At 40.7% G+C, this 15,951-nt stretch overlaps 1 pseudogene; it reads right to left on the bottom strand.

The window, feature by feature from the left end:
• Positions 1-12,157: 12,157 nt before the first annotated feature.
• Positions 12,158-14,102, bottom strand: LOC115067098 (annotated as a pseudogene).
• Between the last annotated feature and the right edge of the window lie 1,849 nt (positions 14,103-15,951).

Here is a 15,951-nt window from a genome sequence, read left to right as displayed (position 1 = left end):
GGCCTGGAACTGGAGTTACAGACAGTTGTTAGCTGCCATGTGGGTGCTGGGATTTGAACCCAGGTCTTCTGCAAGAACAGTCAGTGTTCTTAACGGTTGAGCCATCTCTCCAGCCCTCACCAGCAATTTATGTTCTCGTTTAATCTTCACAAGATTATGAGAATGTTTCATTTCACAAATGGTTTAAATGGGGCTCCTAAAGAAGTTATCACTTGACCAATGTATAAATAACAGGAGCTGGTGGATGGAAACCCATGTGTCCTTAATCACCTTGTCCTCCATGGATGGAATTAGGAAGCCTGGCTCAGAAATTCCTGCAAGTGGGTTTGGAGCTGTGGGGAATTGGATGCAGAGTGGGGATGTGTCTTAGTAGAGCGGTATAAGGGCAAAGTGGAGAAAAGAAGGTAACTGTTTAGTGACTAGAGCTTAGCCTGGTTTCGGTATTCACACCGGCGTGTTCACAACTAACCCCTGGGAAGCCCACTCAAATAGACTCTCAAAGGGAATGAGAAGTAATCCTTTACTGGCCAATCCTGTTAATACAAGGGCTTGGCTGATAAACCAATCAGACCCTCGAGAGGGTGGAGTTTTCTTCCGCTGAGGTCTGGAAGGAGGTTGCGGATACAGAGTTTCCATCTTCAGCCAATCTTAAGGGAGGCAGGAGGGCACTCCTCCAATGGGAACTGAGGAGCCGGCGGTAGTGGTCGATTCTGGTGTCCGTGCTAGCGCTACAGCTAGCGACTTGGAAAGCATCCAGAGGGTTCACGAGATCTTACCTCGATCGCCGTCGCGTTGGGCAGCTGCAGAGCCGAAAGGCCGGAGGTATCCCTTGAGGAGCCGTAAAGATGCGGTGGTGGGGAGGAGAGTGGCGCGGCGGGGGGGCGGAAGACCGGCCCTGAGCGCGTGAGGGATGGGGCCTGGCGTGCTTTTACGGGGCGGCCTTTCAACTCTAGGTCCCCGGGTGGTGGAGGATCATTTGCGTAGCAAAAAGGGAAGGCGAGTGCTCCTGCAGCCCCCCCACCCCAGACGGTGAACAGGTGAGTACCCTGTTGAACCCACCACCCGTCCCCACCTTCCTCGGACCTTCCCATCCCAGTTTCAGTAAAAGATTCTGTACGGGTCTGTTGCTCACGTGATCGTCTGTGTGCCAGTCTGACTCCATGTCTGCCCCTAGCAACAGTCTCTTTTTCTCTCTGAGACATACTAAGACATCACAGACCCAGGAGGCGGAACCCTGATCTGACCAGTTAAAATTAGATATGAAACTTTGAGCTATCTGCTTCACATATCTATCTGGACCTCAGTTTCATCATCAGTCAAATGGGGTCTAGTAGTCTCTACGTGAGACAGTGCACATGCTTGGTCCCTAGAAATTTTTTCAATAAATAATGATGGTCGTGACTGAAAAGAATATTGTTTCTCTTGTTCTGTCTTTGTGTTCCTTTTGTCTTTCTCTGACCCTCTCCCCACTGGATCTTCTTTTTTGAATGCTTCTGTCCCTCTGTCTTATCTTTCCACTCTGAACCTATCTCTTTCCCATCCCTGAAGAGGTTTGATGTGCACTATTTATAACAATGAGATTGGCCTCAGGCAGGGTACAAAAATGGAACCTGGCCTTGGGCTGCTTCTAAATCTCTTTGGGAAAAAAAGCCCTCTTTGGTGCTCAATCTTTTCTGTTAAACAGCTAGAGACACCAAGGATGGAGAGCAAATTAGATTAAAAGCCACTTTTTAGTTAGCTGTGCTGATGCATGTTTGTAATCACAGCACTCAGGAGGCTGAAGCAGGATGATGATAGTCATGAGTTTGAGACCAGCCTGGGCTCCTTAGTGAGTTCCAGGTAAATCTGGGCTATGGTGTAAAATTCAGTCCCAGTAAATAATAAATAAATAAATAAATAAATAAATAAATAAGCACTTTTTAATAGCTCTTCATCCTATGTAATGTTAGTCATTACAGGAAGACCAAGGATCTTGTAGCTATGTCCCCATGCAACCCCAGACACCTTTTCTGTCTTTATCCAGAAATCTCTAGATCAAACCTAAAAAGATCAAACAAACTGCCAGGTATCACCAAACTCTGTCCTTGTTCCCATTCTGGCTTTTGAATATTCTTGACATTCCTTGGTCATTCTGACACCTATTAGACCCAATGCTCTTATTTCTTGTCTTTTCTTTTTTCTCTTTTTTTGAGACAGAGTCTCCTTGTAGCCCCAGGTGACTTGGCTGGCTGTGTAGACCAGGCTGACCTTGATCTCACAAAGATCCAGGCCTCTGCCTCCTGGGTGCTGGGATTAAAGGTGTGCGCCACCATGCCCGTCTCAACATTCTTATTTTTATAATGTATACTTTCGGATGCCTTCTTCAGTATTCTTAAAAATGAGCATAGAAAATAGAATCTACACATATAATTTCCCCAAAGCCAATATATCGCTCTAGTTGTAATATAAGAGAGAAATAAATGAACAAAATTTTATAATAAAACTGTATGCACTTCAGTACATAAAGGCTTAGATATGACTTTGCTGGAAGACATAATGGAATAATCTTGCACATAATAAGGCTTGCATGAATGCATGCAACATGTGCATTGAGTGGTGACTCAGAAACCACAGGTAAGATACAATTCATTTCCCCTAAATAATGGATAATTGTTCATAAAGTTCTAAACAAAGCAATGTATAAACTCCCGATTTATATGATTGTTGTGTTTTTGGAAAAGTCTGTATAAATTAATATCCTTGATCTGTCCCCCTAACTTCTCTAGCCTTACCTCCTACCACTCTCCTCCCTTACTCCATTCCATCTACAGCAGCCTCCTTAATGGTACTTGAACACATTAGGCAACCTTATACCTAGGCGGCTTCGTAATGGGCCTTTCCCTGTCCCTAAAATGTTGTTCCCCAAATATCCACAGTGCTCATGCCCTCACTTCCTTCAGGTCTCTTTTTAGTTGCCATTTTCTTGTTGAATTCTACCATGACTATCCTGTTTCACAATTCATCCTTGCATGTGAGCATGGTGGCACACGCCTTTAATCCTAGCACTCAGGAGGCAGAGATAGCCAGATCTCTGTGAGTCTGAGGCCAGCCTGGTCTACATACTGAGTTCCAAGCCAGCTGGGGCTACAGGGAGACTCTGTCTCAAAAAAGACCAAAAAAAAAATAAATAAAAATAAAAAATAAAAATAAATTCATCCGACACTGACCCTGCCTCGCTGCTCCCATTGCGCTCCTTACCTTCCCAGGTAGTGCTGTTCTGTGCCTGACAATGGGAATATATTCTGAGCGAAGTATCAGGTAATTTTGTCATTGTGCAAAATATGGCATGTGATTATTCATACTAAGATCTTTATAACATCACTAGGCAATATAATTTTATGGGATGGTCATCATTTATGCAGGCCATTGTTGACAAACGTCAGCATGCAGTGTATGACTATACATAGTTTACTTCTATTGTGTTTGTTATTGTGTGACTCTGCTCAATTGTAAGCTCTAGAAAAAGGAAGGAGGTTTTTTTCCTTTTTTGTTTTCTAATGGATCTCTGTTACCTAAAACAGTACTTGGCTCATAATAGGCTTTCTCAAATAAATGTTGGTCAAATGAACAAATAATAAATGAATAAACAGATATTTCATCTATAAAATGCTCTGTTGGGACAGTCTACAGTTGTATAGGATGCAGTCCAATCTTTGTTATGTTGAGCTGTCTTGTGCACTGCAGAATGTTGAGCATTTCTGGTGGATGCCCACTAAAAGTTACTAATAGTTTCCAATTATTGTAAAAGGTTCCCCCCAAACACTCTGTGTCTACACTGAGAACCAGAACTTAAATAGTGATCTGGCTTTTCCTGAAACAATCTTGCTCCCCCTAACACCACCTTATACCCTACTTACTGGGAGGTGGGAGTAGATGTCTTCTCTAATTGTCCTTTCTGGACATTTTCTTTCTCTCTGTTTTAATCCTGTTTTTGTTTTTCTGAATTTTTTCAATGCTGGAGATTGAACCCATGGTCTCTCACATGCTATGCAAGCACTCTACCACTGAGCTATATTCCCACCCCTGTTTTCAGAAATTTTAAACTTTCAATATTTTTTGTCTTGTGACAGGGTCTCCCTGTAGCCTCAGCTAGCCTGGAACTCACTATATAGACCAGGATGGCCTGGAACGCACAGAGATCCACCTGCCTCTGCCTCCCGAGTGATGGGATTAAAGTCATGCGCCACCACGCCTGGCCAAACATTCAAATTTTTAAACATTTTCAGAAGAGTTCTCATGTCTTTCAAATTCCCTAAATGTTGAGAAATTAAATGGCTGTAATTTATCAAAAATTAGAGAGCATTTGCATAGTCCTGCTTATTAGCAGAACTTATATTTCTTAAGGGTTTTTTTTGTCTGAGGAAAAAAGATACAGTTTAGGATCCCATGTTGCATTTAGGCATATTTCCCTATGTGGAACAGTTCTTTAGCCTTTCTTCTCTTTCATGACTTTGATGCTTTTGAAGTGTCCTGGCCAATTAGGTTACAGAATTCAGGTTTGTATGTAGTTTCATTGTGGTTATATTAATTTTAAGTTATGTAATTTGGCAAGATTACTACAAAAGAGATGTTATGTGTTCAGTATGTTCTATCAGGAGGTGCATGATATCATTTTGTCTCAATATTTTTTTTTGCTTTGACTACTTTTTTAAGGTACATTCATAGGCCATATAACAATGTTTCTGTCAACAACAGACTAAAAATGTGGCACTGATTGCATAAGAGTAATCACCTAGTGACATCATAGCCATGTTAGTTTATGTAAATACACTATGATAAAAATGACTTAACAGTAATTCTTAGAATATATCTCTGTTAAGCAACACATAACTATTCTCTCTCTCTATCTCTCTCACTCTCTTTCTCTCTCTTGTGTGTGTGTTTGTGTGTTGGTAAGAATGGAATCTAGGCGTGTTGGGCAAGCTTTCTACCACAGAGCTGTACCCTTAACCCTGTATTCTTTTCTTCTCTGTGATTAATAAGTGATTTATGTTGAGATGCTTTGATGTTATACAACTATTGGCCAAATCTGTTTCAAATCTCAAGTCATCTACTGTGCCTCTGTGTTAGAGTGTGAATATAAAACTTACAGTGGCCTGTGCTACTACTCATCCCTAGACAGATCTAGCTACATAAGTCTGCACACACCTTCCTTCCCTTCCTCTTTCCCTGGTGCTAGGGCTCTAATCCAGGGCCTCAAACATGCTAGTCAGGAGCTTTACTACAGTGCTGATCATGGTCATCCTTTTAAATGCTGTTCTAGTCTATTGTTGGGTGATTTTAATATCCTCATAGATGATCCTTATGTTCTCAGCTCTGTGCCCTGCTCTCCTACAAAGATTCTGCACTTCAACACCACTTCAACCTTCTCATTAGCAGTATCTCTGATTGTATTGCCTAAGATTTTAGTTTCCAACATCCTACTATACAGCTAGTACTTCTGTACTATCCCACTGCCTCTTATGCCCCAGTTCCAGCAAACCTTCAACCCCACTGGGACTGAATGTTTTCATTACCCGTCACTTCCCCATACTCCTAAGTCCTTTTTCCTTTGTTTTGTTTTATGTGTGCATGTGGTATACATGTGTGTATGCATGTTTGCATGTTTGGAGCATGATTGTTTTTTAGTACATGTGCATTGCATGTGTGTGGAGGCTCAAGGTTAATGTCAGGTGTCCTCCTCAACTGCTCTCCACCTTATATATCAAGGCAGGGTCTCTCACTTGAACCCAGGGCTCACCAATTTGGCTAGCCTAACTTGCTCCAAGGATCCCATCTCTGCTGCCTGTGTGCTAGGGTTAAAGGAAGGCCACCATACCCACCTGGCATTTACATGGGTGCTAGGGGTCCAAACTCCAGTCCTCAAGCTTACACAGTAAGCACTTTACTCATTGAGCCATCTCCACAGCATCCTCCCCCAAGTCCCACATTTAATTAGCTTAGATTACATAGTTCATCAAATTATAATCATTTGCTTGCATACATCTTCACCTCCCTTGTATACTTATCAGGCAAAACACCAGCCCAGATAAATTCAACTCTTGCTCTTGACATCCAGAGTAACTATTTCCTACCTTTTCTCTTCTGAAATCTCCAATACAGTTTCTTTCATCTTCATGTTCAGGCTTCCTGCTTGTCTGAAAAATTAAAGCCTTCAGAAGAGAATGTCCAGCACTCATGAGACTGAGGCATGAGACTCATCAGTTCAAGGCAAGCCTGAGCTATGTAGCAAGATGCTGTTTCAAAAAGAAGAGGAGAAGGAGGAGGAGGTTGAGGCTGAGGAGGAGGAGGAGGTCCATAGATTCCCACTACATCCAACTATCACGTGGCATATATATTCATACACTCTGCTTTCTTGGTTATTATGGGTCAGTCTTTTTTTTCTATCATCAAAATCTAGGCCTTCTACTTTGACATAAGGTCCCATATTCTCTTACCTGCTTGAGGACATTGCTTCACCAGTTTTCTCTTCTCTACACAATGATTCTCATTAGCACACATATATCTTATTATTGCTTGCCATCTTTTCTGTCTCATTTTTGGTGTTGGGATTTGAACCCTTTCACATGCTAAGCACATACTTCACCAGTGAGCTATGCCTCCAGCCCACTTCCATCTTTTTATTACAGCTTTAAGATATATTTTGCATACCATAACCCCCCATTTTAGTCTTTTATTTATTATTTTTATTTATGCGTATGAGTGTATTGCTTAGCATGTATGTAAGTGCACCCTAACCCTAACCCTAATCCATGCAGTGCCCATGGAGTTCAGAAGAGGGCATTGGATTCCCCTAGAAATGAAGTTATGGATGGTTGTTAGCCTCCATGTGGGTCCTGGGAATCGAACCCGAGTCTTCTGCAAAAGCAGCCATTAGCAATCTCTCCAGTCCCAGACCTTGCCATTTTAAAGGGTGCTGTTCAGTGGTTTGTAGTATATTCATGGTAATACACAACCATCACCATGATCAATTTTTGAACCCTGTCTCCTGCCAAAGAAGCTTCATATTCATTAGTAGTCACTTCCCAGTACCTTTCTTGTCCACAGTTCTAGGCAGTCACTAATAACTTTTTGTCTCTGTCTATAGATATTCCTATTTTAGACATTTCATATAAATGATTGCATATACTACACTGGTTTCCTTCACTTAGAATAATGTTTTCCATGACCTGGGGCGATAGCTCGGTCTTTAAAGTGCTTGACATACAATCCCCACAACCCATGTAAAAAAAGCTGGGCATTGTGGTACATGCTTGTATTCTGTCCACTGTTGGGCTCACTGTCCAGCCAGCCTACTTTACTTGCTGACTTCCAGACCAGTGAGAGACCCTGTCTCAAAAAACCAAGGTTAATGGCACCTGAGGAAGGACACCCAAGGTTGACCTTTGGCTTGCATTTGCATGTACACACAAGTGCACACACATACACATACACAAAAAAGAATTATGTTTTCCAGGTTCATTCATGGTGTTGTGTGTATTTTTTTATTACAAAGTAATATTCTGTTGTACTGATATTCCATTTTTATCTGTTAGTCAGTTGGTAAGACATTTCAGTTGTCTGTACCTTTTAACTGTCATGCAATGCCCATGGAAGTCAAAAGAGGGCGTCGGATCCCTTGGAACTGGAGTTATGTATGGTTGTTAGCTGCCATGTGGGTGCTGGGAATCGAACCTAGGTCCTCTGCAAGAGCAGTCAGTGCTCTTAACCACTGAGCCCTATGCTGCAGCCCTAAAGGATTAAATTTAACTTGATAACTACACAGACTTTATGAAACAAAGTTTCTGTCCGTGATTCTTTTATTCTCTTAGTAGTTTTTTAAAAAAGAAAACCAAGATCCCTGATGAACACAAACACAAAAGTTCTCAAAAAAAGATTGCAAAGCAAATTTAAGAACACATAAAGAATATCATATACTATAACCAAACTGGTTCCATTCCAGAGATGCAAAGATGATTCAACACAAAAATCAAGAATTAATATACCATATTATTAAGTTAAGGAGATCACACAATCATTTCAGACAATACACTCATACACATCAAATTTGTAAAAATATTTTAGTCCTTTAATTTCAACCTGAAATTAGTGTTTGTTGTAGAACAGATAGCAACAGATAGAGAGTTTCCTGGTTTTGTTTATCTTGACTTCTCTTTCATCTTCATAGTAAAGCAATGCTGGATATAGAATTCTCAGCTGACATTATTTTTCTTTCATCATTTTGAAGTTGTCATCAAACTGTCTTCTGGCCTCGTGGTTGCTGATGAGAGACAATTGTTAATCTTGAGAAGCCATTTCTTTTTTGTCAAAAAATATTACTTAGGGGCTTAAGAATTGTTCAATAGTTAAGAGTGCTTACTACTCTTATAGAGGACCTGAGTTCTGTTCCCAGCACCCATGTCAGGCAGCTCACAACTACCTGTAACTCCAGCTCCACAGGGGTCAGATGCCTCGCCTTCTTGGGCACTTGCACTGATGCCTACATACACATATACACAGACACACACATACACATAATTAAAACTAAATTTAAAAAAACTAAAAATAAATCTTTAAAAAATCACTTAGTCAAGACTTATTTCAAAGCCTGAAGAACATTTGCACTAATCAAAATGGAAAAGGGGAGGGTGGGGGTATGCTTAATGTACTGTATATACTTGTATGAAAATTTTAAAGTGATTTTTTTTTTACATTCAGTTACAGAACTTGTGTTTTGGAGATGACAAACACATTTCTGATACTTTTAGTGTTCATTAAAAAACAGGTTATAAAAATTGAACAGGTTTGAGGCTGGAGAGATGGTTCAGCAGTTAAGAGCACTGGCTGCTCTTGCAGAAGACCCGGGTTTGATTCCCAGAACCTACATGGCAGCCAACAACCATCCATAACTCCAGTTCTAGGGGATCCGACACCCTCTTCTGACCTCCACAGGCATTGCGTGACATGGGTACACTTTAAGTCACCATGTTTTTCCCTTAAATCCAAACTGGCTAAAGTAAATTTTGAAAGGACAAAATGTTATTACTGTAATAAATATAGTATGTAGACAATATAAGCAACACATTATATGACCCCCAAACGGATATTTAACAAAGTGTAAAGTGATAGTAAAATATCAAAGAAGTACACACTTAATGAAAGCATAATTAGCAGCAAGCTCCTCAAACTCAACACAGATCTGTTTCTATACTTCCCAGGTTTGCTTTGAACTTTGCTTCATAAAGCCATAGATAATTGAGGCTTCTTTCAAGTATGAGATTTCTTACATTCATAATATTTCCAGGGCTAGGGGTTAGCTAGCGCACCACTTCATGTTTCACTTCACTGACAGATTTGTTGGTAGAGAGATGGTGAGGAAAGTAGACGGTAACATATACAGAAGGTAATTTTTTATTGTTATTGTCTCTGTGCATGACGTATATGGGGTGTGTGTGGGTGTGTGTGTATATGTGTGCAAAAGCGCTAGCCAATGGGGCACAAAGCAATTTGTAATCTAATTTCCTGAATATCTAAAACTGCTAATACAACTGAAAGGATTTAAAAGGCCAAAACTTAGTAGAGGAAAAATGCAAATTATTTAAAACTTTATACCTTTCAGGCCAAGTGTGGTGGCACACACCTTTAGTTCCAGCACTTGGGAGGCAGAAGCAGGTGAATCTCTGTGAGTTCAGGGCCAGCCTGGTCTCCATAGCAAATGCAGGCCAGCTGTGGGTACAGGGAGACCCTGTCTAAAAAAGACCAAAAAAAAAAAAAAAAAAAAAGAGCAAAAGGAAGAAGAAGAAGAAGCTGGTGGGGGCCAGCTATGGTGGCTCATTCCTTTAATTCCAGCACTCAAGAGACAAAGACAGGCAGATCTTTTGTGAGTTTGAGGCCAGCCTGGTCTACATGGTAAGTTCTAGGCCAGCAAAGGTTACATACATAGTGAGACCATATCTCAAATAAACGAACAAAAGCACATGTACATACTAGCACCATTACATGCTAAATGTCTTCAGTAAGTTTTATAAACACGCCCACACAATTAAAAATAAGTCTTTCTGCCGGGCGTGGTAGCACATGCCTGTAGTTGCAGCACTTGGGAGGCAGAGGCAGGTGGATCTCTGTGAGTTTGAGGCCAGCCTGGTCTACATAGTGAGTTCCAGGCCAGCTGGGGCTACAGGGAAACCCTGTTTCAAAAAGCCAAAAAAAAAAATCTTTTTTAAAAGATCAGGATATTGAGAGGTAGGGGGGACATGGGAGGAGTTAGAGGAGGAGAGGGGGGTAGAAATAATGTAAAATAACACTCAGGTATGAAATTCTCCAAATATAAAAAAATTTAAAAAGAAATTGCTAGACTGGACATGGTGATAGACACCTTTAATCCCAGCATTCAGGAGGCCGAGGCAGGCAGATTTGTGAGTTCAAGGCCAGCCTGGTTTACATAGCAAGTCAGCCAGGAATATTTAGTGAGACCCTGTCTCCAAAAAAACAAAACAAAAAAGAAAGGAAGGAAACTGGTGGGCTGGTGAGATGGCTCAACAAATGAAAGCCCTTGCCACCAAGACTGACAACCTCTGTGAGATTCCCCAGGATTCACATGATGGAAGGAGAGACTCTCTTGGGGGGGGTGCTCACTTGCACATGTGCACATGCACACATAGTAAATGAACATAATTTAAAAAAATAAGAATAAAAAAACAGTGTAAGTAATCTGAAGAAGTCTGTAAATAAAGTTGTTTTGACTTTTTTTTTTTTGGTCTTTTTTGAGACAGGGTCTCCCTGTAGCCCCAGCTGGCCTAGAACTCACTGTGAAGACCAGGCTGGCCTTGAGCACACAGAGATTGCCTGCCTCTGCCTCCCGAGTGCTATCACGACTGGCTGTTTTGGCTTTTTGCAAAAATGTGATGCAGCTCTGCTCTTGCACCCTTCATATAATAATGAAAAGGTCCAGATGTCCTCCAGCTGTAAGATACTACAAATGAGGACAAGTAGTAATGACAGTCATTTGTGGAAAACAGAATCAAAGTTAAGAAAAACGTTAAAGAACCGGAATAGCAAGTTAAAAAAAAAAAAAAAAAAAAAAAAAAAAAAAAAAAAAAAAGACGGACTACACAAACCCAAAACAAAACCTGCAAAACCAAGAAACTCATTTTACTGTTTAAAAAAACAAAGCATCTGGTGGGCAGAAGCAGAGTCTAGGCCACATAGAAATTGAGGCAAAGACAAAGACAGTACAGTGGATTGACTGTGCAAGGGAATAAAACAAAAGTCACAGGTCTTCATGCTGTAATATATTGGTGAACAAAACATCAAGAAATGCAGTCTAGATGTTCCTTCACAGATTTGCAATAATCAAATTTCTTTTTAATGCATTGACTTTTGAAAGTCTCCTCTGTTTAGTAGTATATGCTGTACAAGTACATGCATGATACTTAATGTTAGATTTGGGAGAGCAGAAGAAGGAAGGAGTTTAAAGTTTAGAAATAAGAACCAGAGCCAGATCTGCAATAGGCAAGGAATGTTCTCCCTGAATTCAGAAAGCTCAGCAAAGGGCAGACAGCTCTTTTCCTCAAGGAATGGTTATCTGCGATCTGAACGGGGATATATATAGGAACTGGTCTTATATAGGAACTCTGCTGCACACAGCTGCAAGAGTTAACTCTGTGCCAGGATCCAGTGTCCTTGAGGGCCTCTTTTTTCAGACATGCGGGTGAGTTATCTATAGCACTGAAGGAGACAGGTGGGCTCCACAAACCGTCTCTCTTAGTCCAGGGAGTGATCAGTTGATAAGGCTTGAGCAAGGCCAGGCTGCCAATTTAGGGCCAGTTAGACACTTTAAGGAATTTATGGCTTTCCCTAATGAGGCTTGTGGCTCTTCTGCAATTCACGTATTCCATCACTTACTAGTTTTCTAGTGGTTCATTTTCAACATTACTTGCAAAGAATCTTGACTCTTAGCTGGGCATGGTAGCACGGAATGAGTCTTTTAGTATTAGAGCATGATGGGTTTAACAATTGAAGCATAATAGGACACCTACATGTACTATTATTTAATTCACACCTATAGAATGTTTGACTTTTAAAATACAACTAAGATGGGCCTGCAGTTATGAACAATGAAAATACTAGAAAACAGTGACTATTTAAATAAAGTAATTTTTAATTGATGGCCACTCATAATTTTCCCTTCAGAAACCTGAAAATAATTGTTATCTTTGATTTAAAATGTTCTGGTAAATCTAGTCACTTTTTAAAAACTTCTTCAATATCTCCTAGAATTGCTGAAATAAGTGATGCTAAAGAATCGAGATTCTGCTGGGCGTTGCAGTTCACACCTTTAGTCCCAGCACTAGGGAGGCAGAGACAGGTAGATCTCTGGTTTGAGGCTGGTCTCCATAGCAAATCCATGCCAGCTGTGGCTACAGCACACAAAAAGCCAAAAAAAAAAAAAGAATTGAGGTTCTGGGGACTAGAGAGATGGCTAGATGGCTCAGTGGTTAACAGCACTGGCTGCTCTTGCAGAGGACCCAGGTTCAGTTTCCAGCACCCACACGGTGGCTAACAACCATCCATAACTCCAGTTCCAGGGGGATTTGATGCCCTCTTCTGGCCTCTGTGGGCATGCACTTGCATACATGCACACAAAATACTCATACACTTGAAATAAAAGTGAATAAACTGAAAAGAAAACCAAGGTTCTTTTCTGGCCTGGGGTAGCCAACAATGACCACATTGAGGATCTCCCTATAGAAGTCCTCTTTGAAGGGATGCATGATGTGAGTTTCAATGAACTTATGCACATTCTTGTAGTATGGGTTCCATTGTATAGATATCATCACTTCTGAAACTGGCACGAACATCATAAACTCTGATGACATTGACTGAAGATTGTCTACAACTTGTTCAGGAAAGTTAGGTATAAGGATGCCTGGCTGCTTGACGCCTTCGCCAAAGCCTTGTACCACCTCTGCAATTGGCAGACATACAACAGCTTTCTCATACCACTATCTGGAGGATGAAGACTTGGGCTTTGTCTAGAGGAGATGCTGAATGGGTGGTACCCAGACACTACCCCCCAACACACATGGAAGCTGGGGCTCTCCTGAGTGGATGGGCACACCGCGGGCCGGGTGGCAACAGTAACCTAATTTGGTGAGTCTTACACTACTGACCCTACAGAAACTGCTGGACAGCTCAAGAGGAACTTCCTAATTTTCTCTTACTGCTTTCAAGATTTTTGCCTTTGACTTTTGTCAGTTTCGCCATGATATTTCTCTGTATAGATATCACTGAGCTACTTAAATGTGTCGATTATTTTTCATCAGATTTGAGAAATTCCAGCCTTTTCCTCTTTTTTCTTTTTGGGACTCCATGGTATCTGTATTGCTACATTTGATAGTCTCTGACAGGTCAGTTTCTGTTTTCTTCTTTTATCTTTCTGATTTCCAGAATGGATAGTCTTTTTCCATTTACCTTCAGGTTTACCCTTTCTTCTGCCCTCTGCAATCTGTTACTAAGTTCCTAGAGTTAAGTCATTGTGATTATACTGTACGTTTCTTTTTTAACATTTTATTTGTACTTTACATGTATGAGTATTTTGCCTTCATGTATATAAGTGCACCACATGCATGCAGTGTCCACAGAGGCCAGAAGAGGATACTGGATCCCCTGGAACTGGAGTTACAATGGCTGTGAGCTGCCATGTGGGTGCTGGGAACTGAACTCACATTCTCTGCATGAGCAGCCAGTGTTCTTAATCTCTGAGCCATCTCTCCAGCCCCTACTAAAAATTCTTATAACAAGTGCTTATGAATCTTAATCTAACAATTTTTATTTTGACTATCTCAAAATAGTGCTGAAATTTTTCTAAGTAGACATGGTGCTGTGTGCTAGTAAATGTTCTTTCATTCAGATTATATATACACCAAGTTACTGCCTGCAACTCCAGCTCCAGGGGATCCAACAACTTTGGCCTCCACAGGCACCTGCACTCATGTGCACATACACAAATATATTTTTTTTAATTAGTTGAATTTTTTCATTGTTAAGATTCTTTTATGGCTTACCATAGGAGACTGGTTCATGTGTGCTTGAGAAGAATGTGTATTCTGCTGCTGTTGGATATAGTATGGGTACACAGACCAGAAGAGGGCATCAGATCCCCTGAAGCTAGAGTTTCTGGTGGTTGTGAGCTACTGGACATGGGTGCTAGAAATCAAACTCTGGTCCTTTGGAATAGCTGGAAATGTTCTTAATCACTGAGCTATCCCTCTAGCCCCAAGGCTGACTTTTTGTAACCTGTGTGTACTGGTTAATTGTTACCAACTAGACACAACCTAGAGTCATGGAAAAGGGAACCTCAATGGATGGATTGCACAGATCAGATTGGCCTGTGGCCATGTCTATGAGGCATTTTCTTAATTGCTAATTGATTTAGGAGGGCCCAGTCCACTGTGGGCATTACCATCCCTAAGCAGATGGCCCAGAGCTGTATAAGAAAGCTAGCTAAGCATGAGCCAAGGGAGCAAGCTAGAATATGAGCTAGCAAGCAGCATTCCTCCATGGTTTGTACTTCAAGCTCCAGCCTTACCCTGGCTTCCCTCAATGATGAATTGTGATCTGGAAGAATAAGATAAACCCTTTCCTCCCCAAGTTGCTTTTGGTCATGGTGTTTATCACAACAGAAAGCAAACTAGAGCAATGTGTAAATGTCTGTGTGAGTATATGCCACATGTATACAGGTGTCCATGAAGGCCAGAAGAAGGTGTCAGAGCCCCTGGAGCTGGAGTTAGAGATGGTTGTGAGCTGCCCAACATGGGTGCTGGGAACCAAACTTGGGTCCTCTGAAAGAGCAGCAAGCACTCTTAACTGCTAAGCTATCTCTCCAGCCCCAAGCCTGAATTTTTAAAATTTTTTGTGTCTGATCTACGTATTGCTGAATCCCCTCCCCCTTTTTAACATTTATGTATTTATTTGTATGTGTGTGCATGCACATGTATGAAAGTCAGGACAACTTGCAGGAGTCCTTTTCCTTCTACCATGTGGGTCTGACGGATCAAATTCAGGTTAGACTTGGCAGCAAGATCCTTCACCTGCTGAGTCATCTTTTGGTCCCTTCTTTTCTCTTTCTTGTTTGTTGTTGTTTTGACACCAAGTCTCTTTATGTATGCGAGGCTGACCTGGAATTCAGAATTCTCCTGCCTCAGCCTCTCTATTGCTGAGATTACAGTCCTATGACACCTGGCCTCCTTTTTTAGTTTTTAATTTAAAATGTATTTTATTTGAATAAGTAGAGCTATCCCTACTCTCTTTTAGTTTCAATTTATATGGAATATCTTTTCACTTTTAGTCTGTATGTATCCATAAAGGCAAATTGAGTCTCCTTCAGGCAGCACATTGTAAACTGGGTATTGTTTTTAATCTTATTTAGCCACTCTATGCCTTTTGACTGGAGGCTTTCATCCTCTTAAATTCAAGCTAATTGTAAAAGACCATTTTAAACTGATAGCAACTTTGATTGCACTAAGTAACTATACTTTTGCTTTGTTCCCACCACATTTTAAGTTTTCAATATCACAATTTACATTTTTATATTGTGTCTATTAAATTATTGTGGGTATTATTATTATTAATATTTCATCCTTTAACCTTCATTCTAAAGGTGTAAGCGGTTCATACACCTCCATTGTAGGGTTGTTTTGAATGTGTACACTTCCTTTTACCAGGGAGTTTTATATTTATATTTTCATCTTTCGTTAACAATTTGCATCTTTTCTTCTAGCTTAATGAACTCCTTCAAGGCAGTTAAGAGTGATGAGCTTCCTCAGCTTTTGCCTGTCTGGGAAATTCTTACATCTCACCATTTCTGAAGGACAGTTTTGCCAGGTATAATATTCTTAGGTGGCAGAGGTTTGTTTTGTTTTGTTTTGTTTT

The sequence above is a fragment of the Nannospalax galili genome, unplaced genomic scaffold, assembly GCF_000622305.1.
Source record: "Nannospalax galili isolate Female #2095 unplaced genomic scaffold, S.galili_v1.0 scaffold225, whole genome shotgun sequence".
NCBI classification, from domain to species: Eukaryota; Metazoa; Chordata; class Mammalia; order Rodentia; family Spalacidae; genus Nannospalax; species Nannospalax galili.
This window is presented reverse-complemented; position numbering and strand designations above follow the sequence as displayed.